Here is a 12751-nt window from a genome sequence, read left to right on the forward strand (position 1 = left end):
ACATGGCTCTGTGTTATTATGGCGCTGTGTTTCAATGCTGAGCTGTTTTAGTGAGCCCAGCTGGGATTTAAATGGTTCATTACAGACTTTTATCCATTACTGCCATTCATTCTAATTCTGCTGCTCTGACAGTCAGACACATTATAGTCGCCAGTCGAGTCCGGAAAGGCCGAACGGGACAGAGCAAGGGAGAGAATCATGGTGACCCGGGGATGGAAAGCAGAAGGAGGTCTATGATTTAACTCTTTACCATTTCTGGCAGCTTTGTAATTTTGTGGTCTGTGTATGTGATAAATTTCATTTATAATATTATTCCTGGATTTGACGACTTTCTGAACATAGTTAAAGTACAAGAATGACAAAGTGCAATACTAATACAGCTTGAAAGGTTTGAAATGTCAAATTTCCTGGAATATACAGTAATCTCAAGGGAGGCAGCAGTTTAAATTTTGCATCAGTCAGCTTAGCTTTGCCACATACGGCCAGGTATACAACTTCAAACATTTACTGAGCTGACTAACCTTTAGCAGCATTACAGCTCAATCCTCATTCACCTTGGTCCATGTGAAAACATACATCTTATTTCAAAGTTTAACCTTACCTCTCCCTAGAATGTTTGCAAGGAGTCTGAACAATACATGTTCCACCCAAACAATGTACTCAAACTTAACTTGATTTAGCTTGGATTTTTGAGTCTTGACACTTATGCCACTGCCGCAGACTACTCAGATTGCGAAACAGTCCATGACACCAATACAGCAAGATCTGAAAAACAAAAGACACTTGGATAGATGCATGAATAGAAAAGGTTTGGAGGGATATGGGCCAAGAGCAGGCATTTGGATCTATTTTTGTTTGGGATTATGTTCGGTATGGACTGGTTGATACATGGGTGGAATGATGGAGAAATCTTATTTATGGATCCTTCAATCTTCCAGAGAGTCAATCATTAAAAATTGCAGTTGGTGCTAACTACAACTGTACAACACATGGACTTAGGTGGGTTGTTACGTTTCATTCATCAGACTGTAGAAGACATTATTACGCCAGTGTTTAAGTGACAACTTAAATCCCCCTGTGCAGCAGCTAAATCTGTTCCAAAAGGACTGATAACAGCAGCTGCACAGAGCCTTATCCTCCCAACCCGGAGACCCCACATGCCAAGTGCAGAGACAGTTTCAGACCAGGCAATGATGTAAATCCTACCGTACGTGTGACTAACCCGATCCCACAATACAAACAATGACTGACGTCCTCTGATTAATCATATGCATCACTTAAACTTGAGCTGGCAATATCTGCCTCTCAGTAACTTACATTTGTAATAGTGGTCAGTTTATCTCTCCAGTACAAGTGACACTTGAACCCATGATATATAGTTAACCACGCTGCTTTTGTCCCACTACTGGTATAAATCACATCTGACCAAGCTAATCCTATTCTACTGGTGCTATACAAATGGCGAACGCGACCATTTTCTAGTTCTTTGGCATCTCACCCTATCAGTAGATGTGATTGTACTGCTCAGATACGAGGAGGAGAATCTCATTAACATGAGATGTAGTAATATTAGCTCATTAATGCTAGAGTCCTGAGGATACACCGGAGAAAACCGTGCTGGTCTGGTATTAATCCCTAGGTACAGATATCTCGTTGTGATTCTCTGGTTGTACAGTGACACATGATCGAGCAAAGATATTTTGAGAGGAGTTGTACTGCTACATGTACATAAGGCGTCACAGTGCTTCTTTGATATGAGAGTTACTGGCACCCTGCACCAACCCTCTCATTTACTGATGTCCTGCACCAATTCTCCAGTTTATTGTTTCCCAACAACAATTCCCCCATTTACTGATTCTCCCATTGAGGGGTGCTACACTCTTATTCTCCCATTCAGTGTTGTCCTGCTGCAATTCTCCTACTTAGTGCTGAATCGCACCAATTCTCTTATTTAGTGCTGCAATACCCAGGACTCACGCTTAAATCATGTGACATTACCACAGTTCCAAACCTCTTATAATAAAGTACTGCCTCAGTATTGACCATCTCACAATGATGCATTCCCAAGGTTTTGACCATCTGACAGTGCTTCAGTATCTCAGATAATGGGAGAATTGGTGCAGTGTAGCACTAAATGGGTCAACACTGAGGCAGTGTGTCATTGCATGAGGGTCAGAATTAAGAGACTATCACACGATTAGAGGGTCAGTATTCAGATATCATGGCACTATCAGACAGTCAATATTGAGGGACTGAATCACTGTTAGAGCTTGAACACTGAAGGTGTGCCTCATTTTCAGAGGGTCAGAATTGAGGGAATGCATTATTGCCAGAGCATCAATCCTGAGGCAGTGCCTCATAATCCAGGAGTCTGATTATGGGAGTGTGAAATTATTTGTGGGTCAGTACTGAGAAAATCTATCACAGGGTCAGTTCTGAGGGCAAGCCTTATTGTCACAGGTTCCCTTCTGATGCAGTGCCATTTTGTCAGAGGGCCCACTCTGAGGCATGCCTCATTGCATGGGGATCATAAATGAGGGTGGATCAGGCATTTATAGGTTCAGTACTGATAGTGCAGCACAGCGAGAGAGCCGCTATTACGGGAGTCCTCACAATCAATATTGAGGGAGAACCTTATTGTCAGAGGTTCATTCCTAAGAGTGTGTATCATTGTCAGACAATCTGTTCTGAGGTAGTGCCTTATTGTCATTGGGTCAGAAATGACGACATGCTAAATGATTAATGGATCAGTTCTGATGTATTGCAGCACTGTCAGAGAGTCAATTCTGAGGAAGTAGCTCTTTCGGCTCAGTCCTGAGACAGGACTCAGTCCTGTTGGAGGGCTTCATTGTTACAGGGTCAGTCCTTACTGAGTGCCTTATTTCAGGGGGTCAGAGTTGAGGGTGTGCCTCCCAATTAGATGATCAGAACTGGGGCATTGTAGCTCAATCGGAGGGTTTATACTGAAAGACTGCCTCATTGTCAGAAGTTAAAAATAACACAACACCAGGTCACAGTGCAATAGGTTTATTTGGAAGCTCTAGCTTTCAAAGCGTTGCTCCTTCATCAAGTGTTTGTACACAACCAGCTGATGAAGTAGCAACGCTTCAAAATCTTATGCTTCCAAATTTACCTATTGGAGTATAACCTGGTGTTGTGTGATTCTTAACTTTGTCCACCCCAGACCAACACCCACACCTCCAAATCATCATTGTCAGAAGATCAGGAGTGCCTTTTGCCAGAAATTCATTCCTAAGTGTTGGCCACTAAGATAGAGGATTTGTTGTAAGGCAGCACTTCAATGTAATGCGGTCAGAGCTGAGGGAGAACTACATGATTAGAAGGTGAGTCATGAGGTATTGCAGCTCTGTCAGAGGATCAGATATTTGGGAATGTGTTATTGTTGGAGGGACAATACTGACACAGCGCCTTACTAAGAGGGGGTCAATATTAAGGGAGTGCCACCCATTCAAAGGTCAGTCCTGAGGTATTGTTGCACTTTCAGAGGGTCAGTTCTATGGGAGCGCCTCATTAGCAGATGGTCCGTTCTGAGGCAGTCCCTCACTAGAAGGGGTCAGAGTCCCAAACTGTCAGGGGTCCTTTTCAAGAGTAAACATTGATGGGAAATGTTTGTTTAGTATCTCCCTCTTCTCCTACGGTTCCACACATTGATTGCCTTGCTGTTCTTTGAGGGGCGCTATTCTCTCCCCAGTTACCCTTTTGACCTTAATGTATTTTTAGAATCCCTTTGGATTCACCTTCACCCTATTTGTCAAAATTATTTCATGTCCCCATTTGCTTCCTGATCTCCCCCTTAATTATGCCCCTACTGCCTATATACTTTCTCAGAATTCACTTGATCTCTGCTGTCTACACTTGACATACGCTTCTGCTTTTTTCTTAACCAAAAATCTCAATTGTTCTAATCATCCAGCATTCCCTACGCCTACTAGCCTTGCCTTTCGCCCTAACATGAATATATTGTTTATGTACTCTTGTTATCTCATTTTTGCAGGCTTCCCATTTTTCAACCGTCCCACTACCTGTCCCCAATCAACTTTGGAAAGTTCTTGCCTATTACCATAAAAATTGGTCTTCCTCCAAATTAGATCTTCAATTTTTAGATCTGGATTATCATTTTCCATCATTATTTTAGAGCTAATAGAATTCGGGTCGCTAGCCCCGCACTGACACCTCAGTCACCTATTTTGTTAATCAAGAGTAGGTCAATTTTGCACCTTCTCTTGTTGGTACCTCCACATACTTAGTCAGAAATTTTTCATGTACACACGAAACAAGTTCCTCTCCATCTAAATGCTTGACGCTATGGAAAACTCTGTCTCTGATGGAAAGTTAATATCGCCAACAATAACAACTTTATTATTCTTACAGATACCTGAGATCTCCTTGCAAATTTGTATGTCAAATTCCCATTGACTATGGGTGGTTCTTATTACAATCCCAAAAATGTGATCATCCCTTTCTTATTTCTCAGTTCCACCCAAATAACTTCCCAGGATGTATTGCCACTAATATCCTCTGTCAGTACAGCCATAATGCTATCCCTTCTCACAAACGCCACTCTCCCTCCCCTCTTACCCCTGTTTCTATTATTCCTCAACCATTCATATCCTGGATCATTATGCTGCCAGCCGCATCTCTGTAATTGGTCTGATATCCCAGTCCCATGCTTTTAAGCATACCCTGAGTTCCTCTGGCTTCCCTATGCGGCCTCTTGCATTGAAGCAAATGCAGTTTAAAATATCAATTCTACTTGATTCTCTGCTTTGTTCCTGCCTATCCTGACTGTGTGACTTGCTCCTTTTTCCCAACTGTACAGTCTCAGACTGATCAATTTCCTCGCTATCTCCCTTGGTATCACTCACCCCACCTTATTGTTTAAATCCAGCAGAGCAGCTCTAGCAAATGCCCCTGCCAATATATTAGTCCTCTTCCAATTCAGTTGCAATCCATCCTGCATGTACATGTCAATTATACACAGAACAGGATCCAATGATACAAAAATGTGAACCCTTCTCATCTTCACCAGCTCCTCAGCCACGCATTCATCTGTTCCATCCTCCTACTCCTACCCTCACTAGCTTGTATCACTGGGAGTAATCCAGATATAATCACCCTCGATGACGTTCTTTTTAAAATTCCTGTCTATCTTTCTTTCTACTTTCTTCAGAATCTGATCCTTTCCCCTTTCTACATCATTAGTTCCGATGTATACAATGACCTCTTGCTTGTCCCTGTCCCTGTTGAGACTATTCTGCACCCTCTCCAAGATATCTTTGATCCTGGCACCGTGGAGGCAACACACCATTCTGATTTCTCACTACTGGCTGCAGAGACATCTGTCTGTGCCTCTGAGTAGGGAGTCCCTGACCAAAATCGATCGCTTGAAATCTGATGTTCTCCTCGCTATATTGGAGTCCGTCTCAGTACCAAAAACGTGGGTGTTTGTGCTACATTCCCCTGAGAGTCTATCATCCTTGACATTTCACAAAACAACATATTTGTTTGAGAAGGGGATAGCCGCAGGAGACTGTCCTACCCTTTCTGGAGGTAACCCACTCACCTGACTGCATCTGTGTTTTTTTTTCCCCTTCCTATACCTGCTATCCATCATAGCCCCAAGCTCCTGTAATGTCCTCATTGCCTCGAACTGCTGCTCCAACCGATCCATGCATTGTGTTAGAATTTGCAGCCAATGAAACTTCCTGCAGACATAATCATCAACAACATGGAAACTCTCCCTGAACTCGCACATCCAAAAGGAAGAGCACATCAGTCTACGAAAGGTCATCTTTGCAGTAGCTATGTGCCATCACGCAACAGAGTCATCGAGCATTGATCTGCATTGTGGCTGCCACAAATGTAATTCATCTTGTCCCCACCACACTGTGTGTTTTGTTTGCAAAATATGGAACGTTGAAAACGTGCTTATGTCGTATAAACATCGGAAATTGACTGCCGTTCAAATGTTTTTCTTTTCCTGAATTCATTCTCTGTTTGGCAAGAGAGGAAAAATCTTAATGTAATCAATTGATGACTTCCCTGCAGTTGCGTACATATTTATTGAAAATTAATGACTGCATGTCAATTAATCTACTTGACGATTTGTTATAATTTTCTCATTTCAATTCTTGACTGAAGCATTTGTAAACAGCAAATCAAACTATTATTTTTCATTTTTGCCTTACGATTCGAACACACACATCATTTTAAATTTTAGAAAAATATTCTTTGCTGACTGTTGTGTATGTTTAAATAAATACCATATTCAATAAAAGAGTTTTTTTTAAAGTTCAGAAGGTATTCAGTAATTTATATTTGTACGCTTTCCTTTCAGAATATTTTCTCTGTATGTATTCGAATCACTCAAAGACGATTCGGCTCTTAATTTTTCCACAACATCTGAATATTATATAGCTCTGTAAAACACAAAATGAAAACATTCCTATGTGCAGCAGAAGTACATTATTAATGTCAATGGCAACGTTTCAATCACCTCAATTTCCAATACAACCGACAGCACAGAGAAAATGGCTTACTTCATTCAGATAGAGGTATCAGGTTACTTAGGATCTAGTATTGTGCAAAAGATACATTTAACAAATGATAGAGTGAAACATAGCCCATAATTCTGTTGCGTGACATGGTTCAAGCTTAGCGTTCAGTCCCAGAGCGGGGAATGGGGTTTAGAAGCAAATATTGCTGAAATTCATCAAGTATAAACACAAAGGAACAAACGATTGGACTGGGAAAGGAATTTAGCGCAAAAAAAAAACAGTTGAGGAAGAATGGCAGACACATCACGGTTCATTATGTCCCAATGGTGAACAGATGCGATTGCAAAGATTCAGACGAACTGTGGAAATTAAGAACCGCATCACATTGCAGTGTTTGACAGCATTTGGATGGGTACATGAACATGAAGGGGTTAGAAGCATATAGGCCAAGCACTAGCAAATGAGACAAAGTCAGATTGGAATATCTGGACTGGAGGATATGTTAATGTGCTGTGAATCTATTGGAACAGGAGTAGGCCATTCACCCCGACGGGTCTGTTCTGTCATTCCATATGATAACTGAGTGCCAGTTAGTAACATCAAGAGCGTTTTTTGAAGGATAAAAATACAATCAGCTAGCAAAGAGATCATTGATTCCTTTGGGAATGGTGTTGGAGAATTGAGAATGGCCAGACAGATGTCAGAATTTTTGAATAAATACTTTTCTTCAGTCTTCATTGCGGATCATTAAAAGAATAATTAAAAAGGAGGATAGTAGAAATAAATCCAATAAGTATCATTAAAGAAAGAAAGCGTACAGGAAGAATTAATGGTATTAAAGTCTGAACATCTCCTGGACCCGATGAATTTCCCCCTGACATGTTAAAATGAGTTGGGACAGAGATAATGGAAACCCTCACGGTATTCTCTCCAGTTTCCTTCGAATTCTAGAAACAGCCTGGAGCATTTTAAAACTGTCAATGGAACACTTCTTTCGGAAAAGTAAAATCATTCAAGCCTATTATAAACGATTTGACACCAGAGCATGTAGAAATGTATTAAAATCAAATGGACTCAGCATTACAGATGAAGGAGAAATTCTCCCTGACAAATGCATTTGCATTTATTGAGGAGAGAATACAGGGATTCAGTGAATTCAAAATATTTGGATTGCCAAATGGTGTTTGATCAGGTACTGCACGTTCGACCGATGAGAGCCTGTGTCATTAGGGCAGTGTGTAGCATGCATGGAATATTAGATAACTCATTGGCTAACTTAAAGGGGATGTGGTAGGCAAGTTTATTGCGACAGAGGGTGCTTGATGCCAGAAACAGGCACAATAGAAACGTTGAAGAGGCATTTAGACAGACACATGAACAGGTCGGAACAGAGGGATATGGACCACGAACAGGCAGCTGGGATTAGTTTAGAGTAGCATCATATTTAGGACAGACCTGACCGTCTGAAGGGCTTGTTTCTGTGCTGTACTGTTCTAACTAAAACTAAGGTCTGTTTTCTCTAGAATTTGGAAGGTTTGGCAGCATCTGTGCGAAGAGAGAAATATATTGCCCAATTTTAACAAACGTCACTGAACTCAAAGCATTATTTCTAATTTCTCTCATCAGACGTTGCTGAATTTCTCTAGTTATTCCTGTATTTTCTTTGTTTCAGATCTCCAGCATCCACACTTCCTTCTTTTATTCGGAAGTGCATAGTAATAGGTTTGGATTGGGTCAGACATAGAGGGGCGAAGGGCCTGTTCCACGGCTCTAAACTTTCTTTGTTCTTTGTATCTCCACCATCAACATTTCTTCCTTCCTCATTAGAATTTTTTTTTGTATTTTGATATAGTTTAGATGATAGTTTGTGGCGTGTTTTCAGGACATTTTCAAGGAGTTCCATATTCTAGGTACAACAAGAGAGCAAGCAATACCGGAACTGGAATTACACAAAGACACACATCGTTCATGACATCGTCTTGAAGGCAGCTTCAGGTAAAAGTGATCATAACTAGGTCTCACATCGGATCTGATGGAGAGTTGGTTAGATCTAAAGATGGTGATTTATTGAGGCGATTGCGAGGACATAAGAACAAAGAGAATTTGGAAATCAGATAATGTGTCAAGTTAGTAGAGGCAGTGTCTGACATTGAAGAAGATATTTCGGCATGCTTAGCAGAAGTGCATTTTAATGCAAATAAGTGGCCATAAGATAATAATGCACTTAAGTGACCTGAGGAAGTGAAGCATTGAGTAAAGAAATAGGAAAAATGAAAATACAAGAGTGGGAATAATGGAAGAATAGCAATAATAACAAAGACAAAATTATGTATAAGGAAGGGCAACTTGAGAACAAGAGAAACATATCACTGGAAATAAAACAACAGTTTGGAAGAAGGGTAATAGGGAAATTTCTGGCAATTATAGACCAGTCAGTCTTACGTCTGTGGTCAGCTAAGTTTTGGAAAGAATTATGAGGGATATGATTTATGACTATTTGGCAAAGCATAGTGTCATTAAAGGCCGTCAGCATGGCTTTGTGAGGGGCAGGTCATGACTCACAAATCTTATTGAGTCTTTTGAGGAGGTGTCAAGACAGGTCGACGACGGGGTCGGGCAGCAGATGTGGTGTCTGTGGACTTCAGCAAGGCATTTGATAGGGTTTCCCATGGTAGGTTCATTCATAAAGTCAGGAAGTATGGGGTACAGTGAGATTTGGCTATCTGGATTCAGAATTGGCTGGCTGACAGAAGGCAGAGGGTGGTTGTAGATGGAATGTATTCTGCCTGGTGGACAGTGTTGAGTATAGTCCCGCAGGGTTCTGTTCTTGGGGCTCTGTTCTCTGTAGTTTATAGAAATGGCTTGGATGAGAAGGTTGAGGCGTAGGTTAGTATATTTGCCAATGACACAAAGGCTGGAGGTGTCGTCAATATTATAGAGGGCTACTGCAGGTTGCAGTTCGACATAGACAGGATGCAGAGCTGGGCTGAGTAATGGCAGATTGAGTTCAACCTGGATAAATGCAAAGTGATGCATTTTGGAAGGTCGAACTTGAATGCTGAAGATAAGATTAAAAACAGAATTTTTGGCAATGTGGAGGAACAGAGGTATCTAGTTTTGCAATTACATAGATCCCTCAAAGTTGTCACCCAAGCGGGTACGGTTGTTAAGAAGGCATATGGTGGTTTGGCTTTCATTAACAAGGGGATCGAGTTTAAGAGCCGTGAGGTTTTGCTGCAGCTCTACAAGTCCCTGGTAAGACCACATTTAGAATATTGTGTCCAGGTCTGTTCGCCCTATTATAGGAAAGATACAGAGGCTTTGGAGAGGGTGCAAAGAAGGTTTCCCAGGATGCTGCCTGGACGGGAGGGCTTGCCTTAAGAAGAAAGATTGAATAAGCTTGGACTTGTCTCTCTGGAGAGAAGGAGGAAGGGAGGAGACCTGACCGAGGTGTACAAAATAATGAGAGGAATAGATAGAGTCAATAGCCAGAGTCTTTTCCCCAGGACAGGATTGACCAGTATGGTAAGTCATAGTTATTAGGAGGAAGGGATAGAGGAGACGTCAGAGTTAGGTTCTTTTTACAGAGAGTTATGAATGCATGGAATGCTTTGCCAGCTGTGGTGGTGGAAGCAGAGTCCCTGGGGAAATTTAAGCGACTGCTGGAAATGTACATGTATAGCAGTGAGTAGAGGGGTGCGTAGGTTAAGTTACTATATTTTACATTAGGATTAAATCTTGGCACAACATAGTGGTCCAAAAGGCCTGTTCTGTGCTGTACTTTTATAGGTTCAATGTTCTATATCTACAGGCAGTATTGAAAAAAAGAGTAAATGGGCAATATATAGTTTTCAGCAGAATATATTTGGGGAATATATCTTGGAAAGCAAAGAACTGACTGATGTTAAGAATCCAATTTAGAAGCAGAAATATGTCATGCTTTATTATTCAATACAATCATGGTTGATATGTTTATGTTCCACATTTCTGTCTGCACCTGATTACCCTGGGATGCCTTATAAAATTGGAATTTACCTCCCACCACTATCAGCATCATTCACTGACTTGCCTTGACCATCGGCTGAGGCAGAAAGTTCCAAAATCGAACATCCGTGTGACAGGGTATTTTTATCTTGTCTCAAAGCAGCATTTTGACATCCCACGGAGTTCAGATGGGCAGTTCTTTGAGAACAGGGTGCTTTATTTTACTGTGTGCCAAGTCAGACATATGGTGGTAGGGGAGGTTCTCTCAAGAGAATCATTCTCACATCAAAAATTACAATCCAGTTCAAAACTTCAATATGTAGAAAGCCAAAGCAGTCTGTTTCCGATTAGGAGATCCTGCAATGAACATAGAGTCGTCACTCAAATAAATCAAATGAACTGTGTGTGGAAGCTAATCAACAGGCGTAGATTGTGCAAGCAGGGAGTATTAATCGCTGCGCAGCGAGCTGAAGTACAAAGTGGTCTCAGTACACAGTTTATGAAGCGAGAGTTATGTCGGTGCAGTTGACTATTCAGAACAAAATAAAAATGCATGTATATATTTTCTATGTTATAGCTTTTCTACAAAGTGATAGGCAGATCTCACTATTCAACCTAACACCCCTCCTCACCCCTTTAATTCGCTCCCACAACAAGGATAGGGCCCTCGGTTCTCACTTCCTGTCCCACTATCCTCCACATCTGTGGAATCATTAGCGGCTATTTCCATCACTTCCTGCCACCACCAGACATGTTTTCCCCTCCCTCCCACATTCACCTTTCCACAGGGACCATTCTCTCTGGTATACCCTGGACCACTCCCACATTCCCAACAGCTCCCTGCATCCCCATGTGACCTTACCTTGCAAGTGCACAAGCTGTAACACCCACCCATTTACTTACTCACTGCTCATTATCCAAGGCTCCAGGCACACTATTTCCAGGCGAAGCAGTGATTTACCTGCACTTCACTCAATGTGATCTATTGTATTGGCTGCTTATAATGAGTGCTCCTCTCCACTGCCTGTATGGTCACCAACACAGGCAGAAATGGGAATTACATCCTGCTGAAGGAATTTGAGATTTCGAAGTTTAATTTGGAAGGAATTGGAAGGAACAATATAAATTGCTATTTGCAGAAAGTTTTTGCTTATTTTAATTTGGAGAGACATTCTGATAACTCTGTTAAAAGATGCTAACATACAACTCAGAAGTCACTGTGGCATGTACCTGAGACTCCTGGTTTAGAGTTAAGGACGCTACCAATGTGTCACAAGTTCCCTCGAAGTTTGGTTTCCATCTGCATTGTTGCACTGAGGGGAACACTCTGCCCTTCAGTTCTGCCGTTTTACTCATTCAATACAATTTTCGATCAGATTAAAACGATACTTGATCAAAACAAGGAGCAGATGCTGCCAGAACATTCTCTAGGTTGCTGCATAAATGACCATGTTGGTGCAGGAGCTCAGTAAGTGTGCAGCCACACGATACAATATCAGGGCAGGACATATACACTTAATGGTAAGCTCCTGGGGAGTGTTGCTGAATAAAGAGACTTTGGATTGCAGGTTCATAGTTCCTTACAAATGGAGGCGCAGCCTTATAGGATAATGAAGAAGGCATTTGATATGTTTGCCTTAATTGGTCAAGGCATTGAATATCGGAGTTGAAATGTCATATTGCAGCTGTGCAGGCGTCGCAAAATTTGGAATACTGCGTCAATTTGCTTTGCCCTGCTTTAGGAAGGAAGTTGTTAAACGTGAAAGAGTTCAGAAAAGATTTGCGAGAACATTGCTCGGGTTGGATTTTTGACCCATTGAGAGAAGGTGAACAGGCTTGGGCTGCTTTCCCAGGAGCCAGAGACTGTTGCGTGACATTATAGAAGTTTATAAAATTGCGAGAGGGCGTGGATAGTGTGAATAGCCAAAGACTTTTTCCAAGTGTCCTGTAGTCCAGAAGTAGCGGGCATAGGTTTAGGGTGAGAGGGGAAACGTTTGAAAGGTGCCGAAACAACAGCATTCTCATCAGAGTTTGTTGTGTGCATGAAATCAGCTGCCAGAGGAAGAGGTGAAAGCTGGTACAATGACAATGTTTAAAAGTCATCTGGATGGGTAAATGAATAGGAAGGATTTCGAGGTATGTGTGCCAAGTGCTGGCAAATGGGATAAGATTAACTTAGAATATCTGGTTGGCATATTTGAATTGGATTGAAAGGTCCGTTTCCGTGCTGCCCATCTCAAGTTTGATAA

This window comes from Chiloscyllium plagiosum, unplaced genomic scaffold, assembly GCF_037043375.1.
Source record: "Chiloscyllium plagiosum isolate Xiang-an unplaced genomic scaffold, Cpla_swu_hap1 HiC_scaffold_40, whole genome shotgun sequence".
In the NCBI taxonomy this organism is placed as follows: domain Eukaryota; kingdom Metazoa; phylum Chordata; class Chondrichthyes; order Orectolobiformes; family Hemiscylliidae; genus Chiloscyllium; species Chiloscyllium plagiosum.